This window comes from Lissotriton helveticus, chromosome 11 (assembly GCF_964261635.1).
Source record: "Lissotriton helveticus chromosome 11, aLisHel1.1, whole genome shotgun sequence".
NCBI lineage: Eukaryota > Metazoa > Chordata > Amphibia > Caudata > Salamandridae > Lissotriton > Lissotriton helveticus.
In genome coordinates this window covers 783,579,408-783,593,104 of record NC_136072.1, presented here as the reverse complement: position 1 = coordinate 783,593,104, position 13,697 = coordinate 783,579,408, and the positions used below count along the sequence as shown (strand labels likewise).

The following is a 13,697-nucleotide window of genomic DNA, read 5'->3' as shown; positions in this document are numbered from 1 at the left end:
TATCAGAATGCATCCGATTGCTGGGATGTCAAGGCACTGTGCCCCTGCCATGTTCTGTTTTGCAAATATTCCAAACATATCACACCATTATAAACAATAAACCAGACAGACATCTAAAACTCAGGGCAACCTGAGAGAAAGACCTTGGCTCCATGGAGAAAGTGGAATGGGAATCTGCCTTAATGCATCCTAGAGTAGTGGCCATTAAGTCCATACTGAGATTAACACAGGTAAAAATCCAACACAGGACCTATTATAATAGAGGAGAATTGTATCAAATGGGTACAACTCCAAACACCCACTGTCAGTGATGTGGTGTGGGAGAGGTTACATTTCTACACACTCTCTGGTCCTGCACCCTTATCACCAGGTACTGGAACACCATCAAAGAAATGAAGGCCATCCTGGAGACAATTACTAAATTGTCACAGTTCATCCTATTGGTAATAGACTGTGATGTAGAATTTAAGAGAGCCTGACTCTTGTTCTGTAATCAAGGATTCATGTTAGAAAAGATGGACATTGCCAAGCTGTGGGGTGGGTCACAAGTAACAACTACACGCCAATGGCCCTGACTTATCCTCCCCCCACTATGCTGGCTCAGGCCAGTAATTAACCATCCCAGTTCTTTCCATGCTTTGAACGGGTAGAGGTGAAGGACGTGATGGCTATCTTAAAATCACTAAAATCAGGGTCACCAACGGATCCCTGCCCAGCGAGGGTTTTAAGTGGGGTGGCGGAAATTATCGCACCTTTTGTGGGGTCCTTGGTCAATGAATCCCTGACGTCAGGTGTGATGCCCCTCTAATGGAAACAAGCAAAACTTCTCCCTTTGATCAAGAAACCGATGGCAGACCCTCTGCTTCCATCTAATTACCGCCCCATTTCCCTTCTCCCAGCACTAGCCAAGGTCTGTGAGAAGGTAGCTTTTAGACAGCTAGAAAAATGTGTGGCGTCCTCGGGTGCCTTGCATCCCGCACAATCCGGCTTCCGAACATCTTTTAGCACTGAGACGGAGGTCACCGAGGCCATTAGAGAATGTCTGGATGGGGGCGGCAGAGCGGCACCGATTTTATTGGACCTCTCTGCCGCGTTCGATACGGTACCCCATCTTCAGCTGCTCTCCAGGCTGTCGGATATAGGCATCACGGGCGCTGCTCTAAGCTGGGTCGAATCATTTCTTAATGACCGTTTCCAGCAAGTATGGATGCCACCCTTCCACTCCTCAGATAAAGTAGAAACAGGGGTCCCGCAGCGGTTGACTTTGAGCCCCTTGCTTTTAAATGTTTATCTGACCCCCCCTTATCTACCTAGCAGAGAGGTTGGGTGCCAAAATTATGGCCTACGCCGATGACGCCGAACTCCTCTTTACCTGGAAAGGCAGTGACCTGCGCACTGATGAAGCCCAACATTGTCTGTCCTCAGTATTTGCTTGGCTTGCCCAGGCCAGCCTCAAATGCAAGGAGGATAAATCGGAAATACTCCTCTATGGCCAATTTCCAGTGGCCTTTAATGATTCACTATGGCCTAAAGGATTCCCCTGCCCCAAGGGAATTGTGGGGTAGCAAAGAACCTTGGGATTTGGTTTGGGGCTGACTTGTGCTTCTGGCGGGTTCATGTTTCGGCATCCTAACAACCCTAAGGAAGTTTTTTCCTCTTCTGCCCCAAGCTGCCAAGGAGGCAGTCGCCACGGCGCTGATACTCTCGCGCCTGGACTACGCCAATGCCCTTTACATCGGCTTTCTCCTGGACAAACTCCAAGTGGTTCAAAATGCGGAGGTTCGGCTCCTCTTTGACATCCCCAGGAGACGAAGTATCTGCAAACAGCTTCGTGATCTTCATTGGCTCCCGGTGGCTCAAAGAGTGCGATTCAAGGCGTTGGTCCTGACTCACAAAGCCCTACACGGCCCGTGTCCATCTTATCTGAGGGCCAGATTTACGTTCTACCAACCGACGCGCCAACTCCGCTCGGCGACCCTTAGACGCCTGGTGGTCTCCAGATTTAGGAAATCACGTCTAGGTGGTCAGTCTCTGGCTGTTAGAGCTGCCACCATGTGGAACGACCTACCAGACCGATTAAGACATACTGCTGAGTTGCCCATCTTTAAAAAACTCTTAAAAACACATCTGTTTCATCAAGTAGTTTAACTCCTCAGCTCTATCTGCCATTGTTTCTCCCACGCGCCAGGACAGTCTTGACTAACAGTGCGCGCTACAAATCTAGTTATAACATAACAATGGCTCATGTGCATGGAAGCAGAAAAAGTGACATATACTAGTAGGGGCTGCCCAAAAAAGATTGATAGAGTAGTGACCAGATGGAGAGAATACCGCAGGCTTGGACAGGAGAGTTGGGAAGTATTAGTTTGTTGTGTTACTGTGGGAGGCCTGGTCCCTAGACCCGGACAGATTCCAAGGGTGTGTGTGGGGTACACCGTGTTGAGGAGGTGGGAAATGATCAGGACTGGCAGTCGAAATTTTTATCCAATTGCTGATCTATAATATTGAGGGGGTTGGGCATAATGTTCCTTTTGATATAAATGGGTCATGTGCTGGTTTAATGTGGGGTGTCAATTGTTTCATATAGTAAAACTCAATGAAAACATTTATATAAAATAAAAAGTGGAACTTGTATTATGGCAAAAAGTTGCCATGTCCACACTGTTATCGGAGGGAATATTTTTAAAGGTTGTCTCTTTTTGAGGTTAGATAGGTTACCTGCTTCAAGTAAAGAAGAGAAGACCTTCAGACTGTGGGGTATACTGTGCAGCACGTTGGGACATCAAACCATTTTTTTCAGTATCATTTGCACCCATCGCCTGCATAGACATTCTCTAGCAGGGGACCGGTTAGTTGGGAGGACACTTTCATCTGACAGTAGTGGTTATGCAGTTAAATGAGACCGATAAAAACATACGGGTCTCTGCGCACACATCCATTAATTTTCCCCACACGTTCCATTTGTTTATTGTATGCTGAGCTAAACGTCAATTGGCTGCAACCAACTCCGAGAACACCACAAGTTTTAAATATCAGCAGCCTTACGCTAGAGTGGTCTCTAAACATTGCTTCAGAAACACAGGATGCTAAATTCACCAAACTAACCCAAAACAATTCAGGTATTAGATGTAAAAAAGGCTCCCCACAACCAAGGACCCGCTGACATTAACCACCACCTGAACTTCCACCAGCCAGCGAGAAGACTATGCTCCGCCTCCCTCTCATTTGCCTATAATCGCAGCATCCACCGAAGATGAAGTAGAGTACGCTCTTTTCCCCATTTTGCAGCAAAGACCTGGAACAGCATTCCCACGCAACTCCAGACTGTCACCTAACTTCTGGAATTCCAAATGGCCTTCACGACCTGGCTGTTCAAATAAGCCTCGCTCCTAGGACCTGCAAGCTCCTGGATACACAATTGGGTGATAAACCGTACTTTATAAATCCTGATTTAGTGACTTCAGTACAGGTTGTGAAATATCAATGCCATAGAGACCTTGTGACCTAAGAAAATCCTCATGACCTGGTATGTCTCTGACCCATCCTTACAAACTGATGCCCAAGATTGGACCATAGGCCTTTTTCCTTTGAATTTATGAGGGAACTAAATTTGACTTGGACTCTCAAGAGGGTTTTCCAGCAAGAAGCACACACAGAGAGAACTCAAACTTTCATTTCCCCATAGTTAGTCTGTACTTAAAGAAATAAAGTATAAATAATCTTAGTTATACGCAGGCTGAGTATTAGTAGTAACGACTGGTGCAATTGTTTGTAAATGCACGAGTTGTAATGTTATGTATTTAAATTTTTTTAATGTTTTGTTATATTTTGCACAAGTTTGTTCCATACGTTGATCAAGTTTTCTATCTGAAAAATGAAGAATGTATCCTTTGAATGCATCAATGAAAAACAAAAGGTTGCTTTAAGGTTATTCTAAATTATTACAAGTGATGAAGTAAGGTACAGCAACTGAATGTGTTGCACCTTAAATCTGCTAAAATAAATAAGCAGTCCTGTGAATTGGTGGCCAGGTACCCTTTTGTTTATAAAAGAGTGGACCAGAGCAGGAAGTACATCTCTGCTGTTGGTTTGCAGTGTTTCAAGCCACAGCATCACATTGATGTTGACTTCTGGTGTCACTGTAGCGCTATATTCTTGCAACAAATCAGTAACGACTCTGGCGTTACAAATGTTGAATTTTTTAAACAGGGATATATTACCAGTGACAATATTGTCCCACCATAGAGCAGACACCAGTGTTTTTTTTTGTCAGTTACTGGAGATAGAGGAGGTTCAAACACTGGCTAGTACTTGCTGTAAAGACGACAGTCCTGCAACAAAGCAATGCCTTTTGCCCTCCTCCTTATTTTATCATTCACCTTTCAGCTTTCTTGAATTGACAAACAGGTATTCACGGTCATATCTATGAAAAGTGGTATGGAAGTCAGTGAACAGATGAGCATTCAAGCAACTTGACTATGGCAAGTTCCTAGCAGATGCATGGGGAGTGCTGTGGTATTCCTGAGGACACTATACAATGTCCACTCTATGTTGTCTTTTTCCAGCTCAGAGACGCAGATAACCTTAAAGTTCAGATAAATCTCTGCCTGGCTATTTGCCTGTATCCACAATGGAATGAACTTTCGATGTACGAAAATGGAGGTAAGATGCAAAATCCCTGCCCTATAATAGTGGACCGCTGTCTGTGTGGATCTTGAAGGGAATACCAAGCAGTGCAAATATATCTTATCTATTTTCAGAATGACTTTGTCCACTTCTATTGATCAGACGAGCTCCAGTCACCAACAGCAACTAACAAGTGTGTTTTACAACGTGCTGGGTGCTTGGTCCTGGACCTAGAAAAGGCTTTTGACACCCTTGAATGTATTTTTCTGTTTCAATCGTTACAAAGGTATGACCTAGGTGAGGTGTTTCTAAGTATCGCTAAACTGTTATACACGAACCCCACAGACAAAGTCAGGACTGGACAATATGTGTCGACCCAAATGCCCATTAGGTGTGGCACGTGGCATGGTTGTCCACTCTCTCCCTTACTGTTCGCACTGGCGGTAGAACCTTTAGCGGAGGCACTTCGCAACACAAAAGATGAATGGGGGATTCCACTAGGCGATGGCATACATTCAGTATCGGTGTATGCAGATGACCTCCTCATTTATCTTTGAGACATTCGATGGCCTTGCCGGTCAGTCGAGCGTACGCTGGAACATTTTGCCTTAGTATCTGGACTAAAAAGGGAATTGGGACAAATCATGCCTCTATTCCTTCGTGTAGCCTGTCCAAGACCCGCACTTAGTTATTAATGGTAAACCAGTGCATTGGCAAATGACAGCGGTCTGTTATCTCAGAGTTCATATATACAGCAGCAGGATCTCTTTGAGGGCAATCTGACGCATGCCAACACGGCAATACGGGCACAAATGTCCTTCTGGAATACCTTACCGCTAGCAGTTATGGGCCGAATCGCGCTAATAAAAAGGGTGGTCTTGCCACGATTACGCTATAATTTTACTAACTTGCCCCTTTATCTCCGTCTTCCTATGTTCAAGGATTTGGAGTCTGATATACGGCACTTTATCTGGCATGATTCACGCAGCAGGGTGCCAATGGTTAAAATGTACCCGTCAACCACACAAGGAGGCCTGTCATTACCAAATATGGAACACTACTACTTAGTAGCACTACTTCAGTGGGTGGCACGCTGGCTCAGTGCCCGCAATCATGGAGACACGGCAACACAGGCACTCAGATACACCCAGCCTCAAATAGTGGTGCTCTTTAACCCTAACAGGAAAGGGAGCCCGACTATACCATTATTGCGAAAGATAGCTTATCAATGCCATCGCCGCTGCCTTCGCCCGACACACCACTTGGTACCTTAGGCGCCCGCTCTGCCTATACTGGGTACTCCCAGAAGGAAACAAGTGGTATCTAATGCGGAAATCATACAATGGGAGGAAGTGGGCATACTAACTGTGGGAGCGTTATTTAATGATGGACAACTTATCCCTTTTGAAGACCTAGCAGAAAATACTGGCCTGCCATGCGGGCATTTCCTACAGCATGCAGCAGTGACTCGCACGCTCACCAAACAGTGGGGAACCATGCTACAGGAGCCAGACACACATCTTACCATACAATATTTGCACGAACTTGGAGCTGGTCGCCATCTCACCAAATGGTTCGCGGACTCACTAAGGGCCCACACAACGCCGCCGCTGTCTCTGCGAGTCCATTGGGATGTGTACCTTCACAGACCGTGAATGGAGCCACATACTTGAGAGCCCTATGCAAATTCCTCGTAACACACAATTTAGGCTCATCCAGTACTATATCCCCCACAGGGCTTACCTTACACCTGCCAAAATTAATATAATTTTTAATTGTGCAGACGCCCAAGTGTGCCAGATGCAACGAATTGGGGGTAGATCTTTTACATGTGCTGTAGTCCTGCACTATTATTCAGCCATACTTGGCCGAAGTTACTCGGGACTGGCATTTTGCACAGAGCGGGCACTGGATTGGAACTGGGAGGTGTGTATCCTGGGTCTTTATCACATGTCTAAGACACAAAAAGTGCCATCCAGATACATAGACTTAGGCCTCATAGTGGCTAAACGGTTACTCACACGCCGTTGGAAATCTCCTGAAACCCCAGTTGCCCATGCCTGGTACCACTCCCTCTTATGCTGGGCACAGGCGGAGTGTTGCACTTTGCCGCGAAGAAGCGATAGGGATACGTAGGCAACCATTGGCCCCAGAATGGGATGCAATATTGTTAGATTTTTAATCGGCAGAGCTAGATCAGGATGCAACAACCAACACGGCAGTACATACCAGTGACGACATTGTCCCACCGTTGTCACCCGCCCAGATCTATTAATACATGGCTGCGACACACACACACACACACACACACACTACAATTTGGCGACGAGCTGATTTGGATGAATTGTTGTCTATTATTACTGCACACCTACAAGTGCCTGCTGAAACGGCCTCGCTTGAACAAGAGTTATGAAGAATTTGGCGCTTTACAGCACTACAATATACATCACACCGGTGCCCGAAGTAAGGATTGGCTTTTACCCTGCAGTATGGTACGTTACATTGTTACTTTCAAACCCGAGAGGGTTGGTGATTCGAAGTATAGGCCGTGCTGCGGCATGCGGGTGTCAGCAAATGTCTCTGCCAGTGTGTGGTGCCAGCAACTCAGAGGTAGGGCCATGAACTACATGTCTGATTCTGGATACGTAGCCGCATTGTTGAGTGTCTGACGCATGTGTGCCGCATTGGTGAGTGCCTGCGTTCAAGCAACGTCTACAGAGTGTGCTTGATTGACTGGAAGTCTCTAAGTGTATTGTGCAGCAGGGGACGCCGTGTAACCTTTCTGGGGGACCATCTTGGTCGGGTTTGGCTCCTGGAGCACAGCTGGGAGAGCATCTCGGCCTCTTCGGTTGCAATTACCGATGGCTGTTGGGGCAGAAGTACTAAAGGAAACAGGTGAGGGTATTGATCCCTGGTCATCTTACATGGTATTGTGTGGGCTGTGAAACGTTGTTTTTTTTAACCAGTTACATTATCAATACGGTGCAGCAAAATTTCACAATCAGTCCTCTACATGCATTTTTGGTATCCGAAATAGAGCCCTCTATCAAGTGGGTGGAGTGGAAGGATTATAATTGCTTCTCAATAATTGATGGTGGTGGTGAGCATAACAAAATAATTCAGCTGCACTCTTTGGGTCCTGTGGGGTTGAAGACTTTCCATTCATATACCAAAGGGCACTGCGAGTAGGGATGTTAATGTTTTTGTGGTGGCATTACAGGATTCAGATAAATACTTTGTGCTGAAAGTATGTATTGCCATTACTAGATTTAGATTTTCCAGGGCAAGCACAGTAAGGAGGTGGGGAGTCTGAATGACTGTGGCAGGCTTGAAGAAACTGGCAATGGATTGTAAGTTTGGAGTCCTTCATGATGACAAGGGATCAGTTAGTCACGCACGCCAACAGCCCAATCATTCAGAAGCGATTATGGTGATTCACCACTTGAGGAGACACCCGCAAGAGCCAGCAAGTCATAGATTTCAGGTAGAGGCAGGGATGTGGAATTTCTATAGCCAGACGCCCAGGACATATTGTTTGGGGTCAAGGGCAACAAGTATTATGTGTATTTTGTCCTTGGGACAAGTAGGCCCAACCCCCTGCAGCACAAACCCTTTGGCTGCCAGTTTGCAGTACCACATTATGGATCAGGGAAGGACACGGTCTGCAGCTAAAGTAACATTTTTGCTTATATGTTAATGCTGTTCAAACTTGTATTTATGGTTTAATAATTGAAAGCCTTTAATATTAGGGCTAGACTGTATTTGCAAAGTGATGGCTTGTAAAATAGGGAAACATCAAAATCAAAAAAGTAGTATCAAAGAAAAACGTGAGTAAATATAGAAGATGTTATCACTGCTACAGCAAGGAACATCTGGCGGATTGTAAGACATGTCCTGCGCTTAAGCAGAAATTCAGCAGTTGTGGCATTATGGGTCACTTTGCAAAAGAGTGCAAAAAAATAATAAAATAAAGAGTAATGTAAAACGCATCCACGAAGGTCCAAGTGAGAGCGATACGGAGAAAGAAACTACAAAATTGGACAGTGTCATGAGTTTACTAGAGAAATTTGTCCTTTACATTAGTAAGAGAAGTGTCAAAAGGTAAGCCGTCACGATAGGCGATGTCCTATCAGGATGTATGCGAATTCTGGATCTCCCTTATTATTTTCACTGAGGATATATGGAAGAACAAGTTTGTGCAGAAAAATTTGCACACACATCTCCATCCGACATTATTCCTGAAAGTTACACTGGGGAAAGAATTTATATTTTGGACTTCCGGTGGTTGACCCTTGTTTTAAGGGTCAACACACAAGAGGTAAACAGTATGTAGCAAACAGAGGACCAACTTTCCTGGGATGGCAGGATCAAGGTCACCTACATATAGTTCTGGACCCCAACAGCACAGAAAAGCTGTTGGATGAAAGTAATTCTGTGTGAAAGGACAAGGCAAAAAAGCTCCCAAAAGTTCTCAGCAAAGGTTTAGAAATGCTACATGGGTTTGAACACAACATTGTGCTCACGGGTGATACCGCTACTAATGGAAAATAAATTAGGGATGGTACCAATGATGGAACGGGAGGAGGTCTCTAAAGAGCTGGACAAGCTAGTGGAGCTGGATGAGATCGAACCAATTGAGAGTTCCGATTGGATTTCGCCATTTGTGTTGCATGCTTTAGTAATGGCAAAATCCGTCTCTGTGTGGATTTGAGATACTTGAACAATAATATCATTGATCGCTTTCCCATACCAAAGATCATGAAGATAGTCTTGTTTTTGAAAGGGGCGAAGGGGTTATCAACTATAGACCTCTCTGCTGCGTATCATCAGATTGTTCTCATGCCTATGTCCAAGAAGGTCCCGTCATTGATCACACCCTTTAGGTGTTTTTGTGGCTGTTTCCCAGCGTCTAATGTATGAGCTGTTGGGAAAAGAGAGGGGGGTGATGTTCTTCCAGGATGATATTTTAGTATTTGTGGAGAACAGAACAAAGCATAACGAGAGGTTGCTGAACTTTTGAGTACACTGGAAAGTAAAGGACTGTCTACAGAGTTTAACAAGTACAAGTTTGCAGAGAGGAGTGTGACTTACTTGGGGCATGTGATTAGTGAGTAGGGGGTCAAACATAAGCCTTCATTGATCAGTGGTATTACTGGGGCCTCAGCGCCTGCAAGTACGGATGAAGTGAGCTCGTTTTTGGAAATCGCAGAGTATTGGACGAAATTCATCCCAAATTTTGCTGACAGTGTATAACATTAGGCAATTGCTCAAAAAAACTTGTGAAGTTTGTGTGGGACTCGTAATGTGAAGAGGAGTTTTGCTAAATTAAGTGTGACATGGAAAGAGTACCTGCTTCGGGCAGTTTTGAACCAGCCTTGGATTGTTTGTATCACAAGGGATGCAAATAACCAAGGGTTTGAGGAAGTATTAACACAGAAAGATGCTAGGGGTAATAAGAATATTATCCCGTTTGTGTCCAGGTCGTTATCTCCAGCTGAAGAGAAATATCCTATAATTGAGAAGGAGGCGCTTGCATGTGCATGGCCCTGGAACAATTTTTTACTTTTGTGTGCGGTAGACCAGTTACTATCCAGTGCGACCACAAACCTCTCATTAAGTTACTGACCACAGAGAAGAGTGTTACTTCTTCAGCCAGGATTGTGAGGTTGTCAATGATGATGATGGATTACATCTATTGCATAGTGTATGTTCCCGGTAAAGATAATAGGGTGGCCAATTGCCTATCTAGAATGCCTTTCCCGTTAGAGAACAGGGAGGACGATCAATGGAATCACTAAGATTGCATTGGTACATGACTGGCTCACCAGCAATTAAAAAGAAAGATTTGGAAAATGAACAGAGGGAGGATAATGGGTTTCAGATTATTTTTCAGTATATGTTGGAAGGCTAGCCCAAGAAGGAACAATTGGCTGATGCCTTTTTGGAAAGTTAGATCGGAGCTTTCCGTAGATTCTTAGAAGTAGTAAGATTATTCCTTCGGGTGATTTCCATGAAAGGATTTTAAGTCTCTACCATGAGGGACATTTTGGTATAGTAAGGACTAAATCCGCTGTCAAAGATTTATTTTGATGGCCGGGAGTGGACAAGGCAGTGGAGAGGTTTGTCAGAACCTATGAAATGTGCTGCTCTGCTCACAAATCTTTGGGGACTTTGAGACCACCAATGAGTGAGTGCCTTATTCCAAAGGCAACATTGGAAGTGTGTGGCTGTGGATTTGTTAAGTCTGGTTGGGGATTTGCAGGAGTATGTTTTTGTATTAATGGATCTTTTATTAAAATGGCTTGTGGTGGACATAGTGGAGAAAGCTGATACAGCCACAGTTTTAACGTTTTTGGACAGAACCTTTGAGTCGGAAGGTGTTCCTGCTATATTGATAAGTGCTAATGGTGTGCAATTTGTTTATAATGCTGCAAAGACATATTTCAAGAAAGTGTGTGTGAATCACAAGACCACGTCTCTTTATAATCACAGTAGAAATGCCAACATACAAAAAATTAACTGGAAGATCAAGGGGTTAGTCAGAGTGCAGTGGGGAAGCAGTGTGATTGGTGGATTGCTGTGCAAAAAGTGGTGTGGGCAAATAGGGTGACTGTGAATGATTCTACAGGGTTGTCCCCATTTGTGATTATGAGAGGAAGAAGACCAAGTGAAAGTTCACTACAGCCTGGTTGTGTGACAGTGTGGTGGAACAACCGTCACCGAACAGAGTTTAAAAAATAAAAAGACTGGAAGAGGCACACACGAAGAGTAAGTCTTACTACAACAGTGTCCATGCAGTCAAAATAGTTCACGTACAAGTGGTGACTGGGTACGTGTGAAGAAACCTAATTAGGTTCCTAAGGATGAAAGCCAATATTTTGCACCAGAACAGGCAGGGGAAAATTTGCAAAATGCAGTCAGACTTAAGAGTGGAAAAGTGTGGAACCTTAAGCATGTGGCTTTAGGTTAAATGGATCAGTGGAAGTACTGATGGTAATCCTAGAAGCGGAAGTAGGAATTCCCTTTGGTTGAAAGACATGCAGAGTAACAGTCTATGGGACAGGTGGGGTTGGGGGAGCAGGAACGTCCAGTGCAGTTTCAGTGGAGCGTACTATGGGTGGTAATGTAGAATGTGAGGATGCACTGAAACCTACAGTGACTGTGTCAAACTGCGAAAGAAGGAAGCGGGAATTACCTGGGTGGTTGTAGGATTATGTTGTGGGTTAAGTTTACTTACTCTCATATGGCTTATTGCCATTGTTATATTGTTCTAGTGATAATGGAGTATTGTATTTCTGACTTTTTGTGTATTTTCATCTGCTTCTCCAATGTGTTATATTCCTTGATCTATTGTAATTAGGTTTTATTTAAGCGAAAAGGGTAGGGGTTTATGGTTGTATACTTATAAAGTGGGAGAATGTAGGACATGTTGTGACAAGGATAGGTCCCATGGTTGAGCATTCTGTAAAAGACAGTTGCTGTGGCAGAGGAGCTTATCAGACATGTTTCCTGTATGTCCAGGGCGTATCTAGTATAGAGCAATCTATGTGTTCCTAAAACCTGCTTCGAGCTTGTGTGTGCATACGAGGGAAACAAACACTTCACACGTCTGCAGGTATAATTGAAGCGGACAATTCTGGCGGTCCAGTGACTTCAACGAGAAAATATCTGCACCACACAAAACTGTGATTGCGCGTTTTCTTCAAGTTAATATCTCTGCGTTGTAATGGCCGATGCCAAACTGGTACATACAGGGGTCCCTTTGTTGTTATCCTGCGGTTGGAGCAGGACTACTCCCAACACGAAGAGGCTAGTGTAGTAATATTCTAGAAAGACTAGAGCGATAAAAAACACTACAATGTACTACAGCTAGCATCACTGACAGTTAGGTAGGCTTCCTATGGTCATATAACTTAATAGAGGTTTCAGCGCACGGGGCGTTTTCGGTCCTTGTGGATACTAATTCCGAGTCATCTACCCTCACACGGGCAGTTTCAGATGTCAAACGGTCTCGTCACGTTGATGGCTAAGCAGACGGGGTGAAACGGTTGGCCGCCCAACAAATGGGTGCACTCACCACCGTATATCGTCCACAAAATAAGGCTAAATCGTCCGTTCATCAAGAAAGATCCACAAGTGGTGAAACAAAGTAATTTATAAAGCACGGGAAGATACTACACGATCTGTTCTTTGCCCCATCGTCATAATGAACCCTGCAGGCCTCTCTCATTCGCCACTTCATAATTTTATATTTCTGAGTTAAATACTAACGAGCAACGCAAGATCCAGTGGTGAATCTCTAAAAGGAAAAGTGGCCCAACGCCGACCACAGTGCAGGTTTCCCTTCACTGCTGGCAGCCTGAAATGTGTATTGATGGGCATCAAGAAAGAAATCTAACAAGAACATCCACTTACGTCTCTCGGATACCACTTCCGGTCAGTCTCAGTCCAGGCTCGCATCCGCCCCCGATCTTCCTTAGGCCGGTGCGGCCCCGCCTTCGGGTGCTTGTCGAAGCAGCCAGAAGCAGTGAGGTCGGACGGTCCGGTTGGACCTGCAGCCTGTGTTAACAGCTGCCCGAGCCGGCGAATTTAGCCCCGTCCCTTTCCTGGGTCTATTACCACAGCTCCAGCTCCTTACTAAACATGGATGACTGCTTCCTGTAACGAAAGTAGGGATTGGGCGGTGCCTCATTCAACGTAGTCACGTAGCACGTTAGAGAAGGTAAGGCTACCGGAAGTTGTAGTTCTAGCACAACTTCCCGCCCCTAACCTAAAATTCGTGTTCATTTTCGTTCGTATTACTGAGGTTGTAGAACTACTGTACCGCTTATCCTTTTACGGGATTTGTGTATAATGTATTCCATTTCAACGCTTTGCAGCGCTAATCTACTGAGGAGTTTTCTGAAAAGTTACGTATTAGTAATAATGTAAATGTATTTATAGAGCGCCTAAGACCATGGACGAGGCATTGAAGCTGTTTTCAGCCTATAGCATGTAATCTGTCAGCTACATAGTAGGGCCCAAGTGCTGGAATTAAAAACAATTCACTATGGGAATCCATACATCGGGGG

At 44.7% G+C, this 13,697-nt stretch overlaps 1 protein-coding gene across 1 annotated transcript in view; it reads right to left on the bottom strand.

The window, feature by feature from the left end:
• C11H2orf42 (chromosome 11 C2orf42 homolog) overlaps positions 1-13,336 on the bottom strand; it is a 140,669-nt gene extending 127,333 nt beyond the window's left edge. Inside the window, exon 1 of the mRNA XM_078666721.1 lies at positions 13,042-13,336. The gene's annotated coding sequence lies outside the window, so the exon portion shown is untranslated. The remainder of the gene's footprint in view (positions 1-13,041) is intronic.
• Positions 13,337-13,697: the final 361 nt, after the last annotated feature.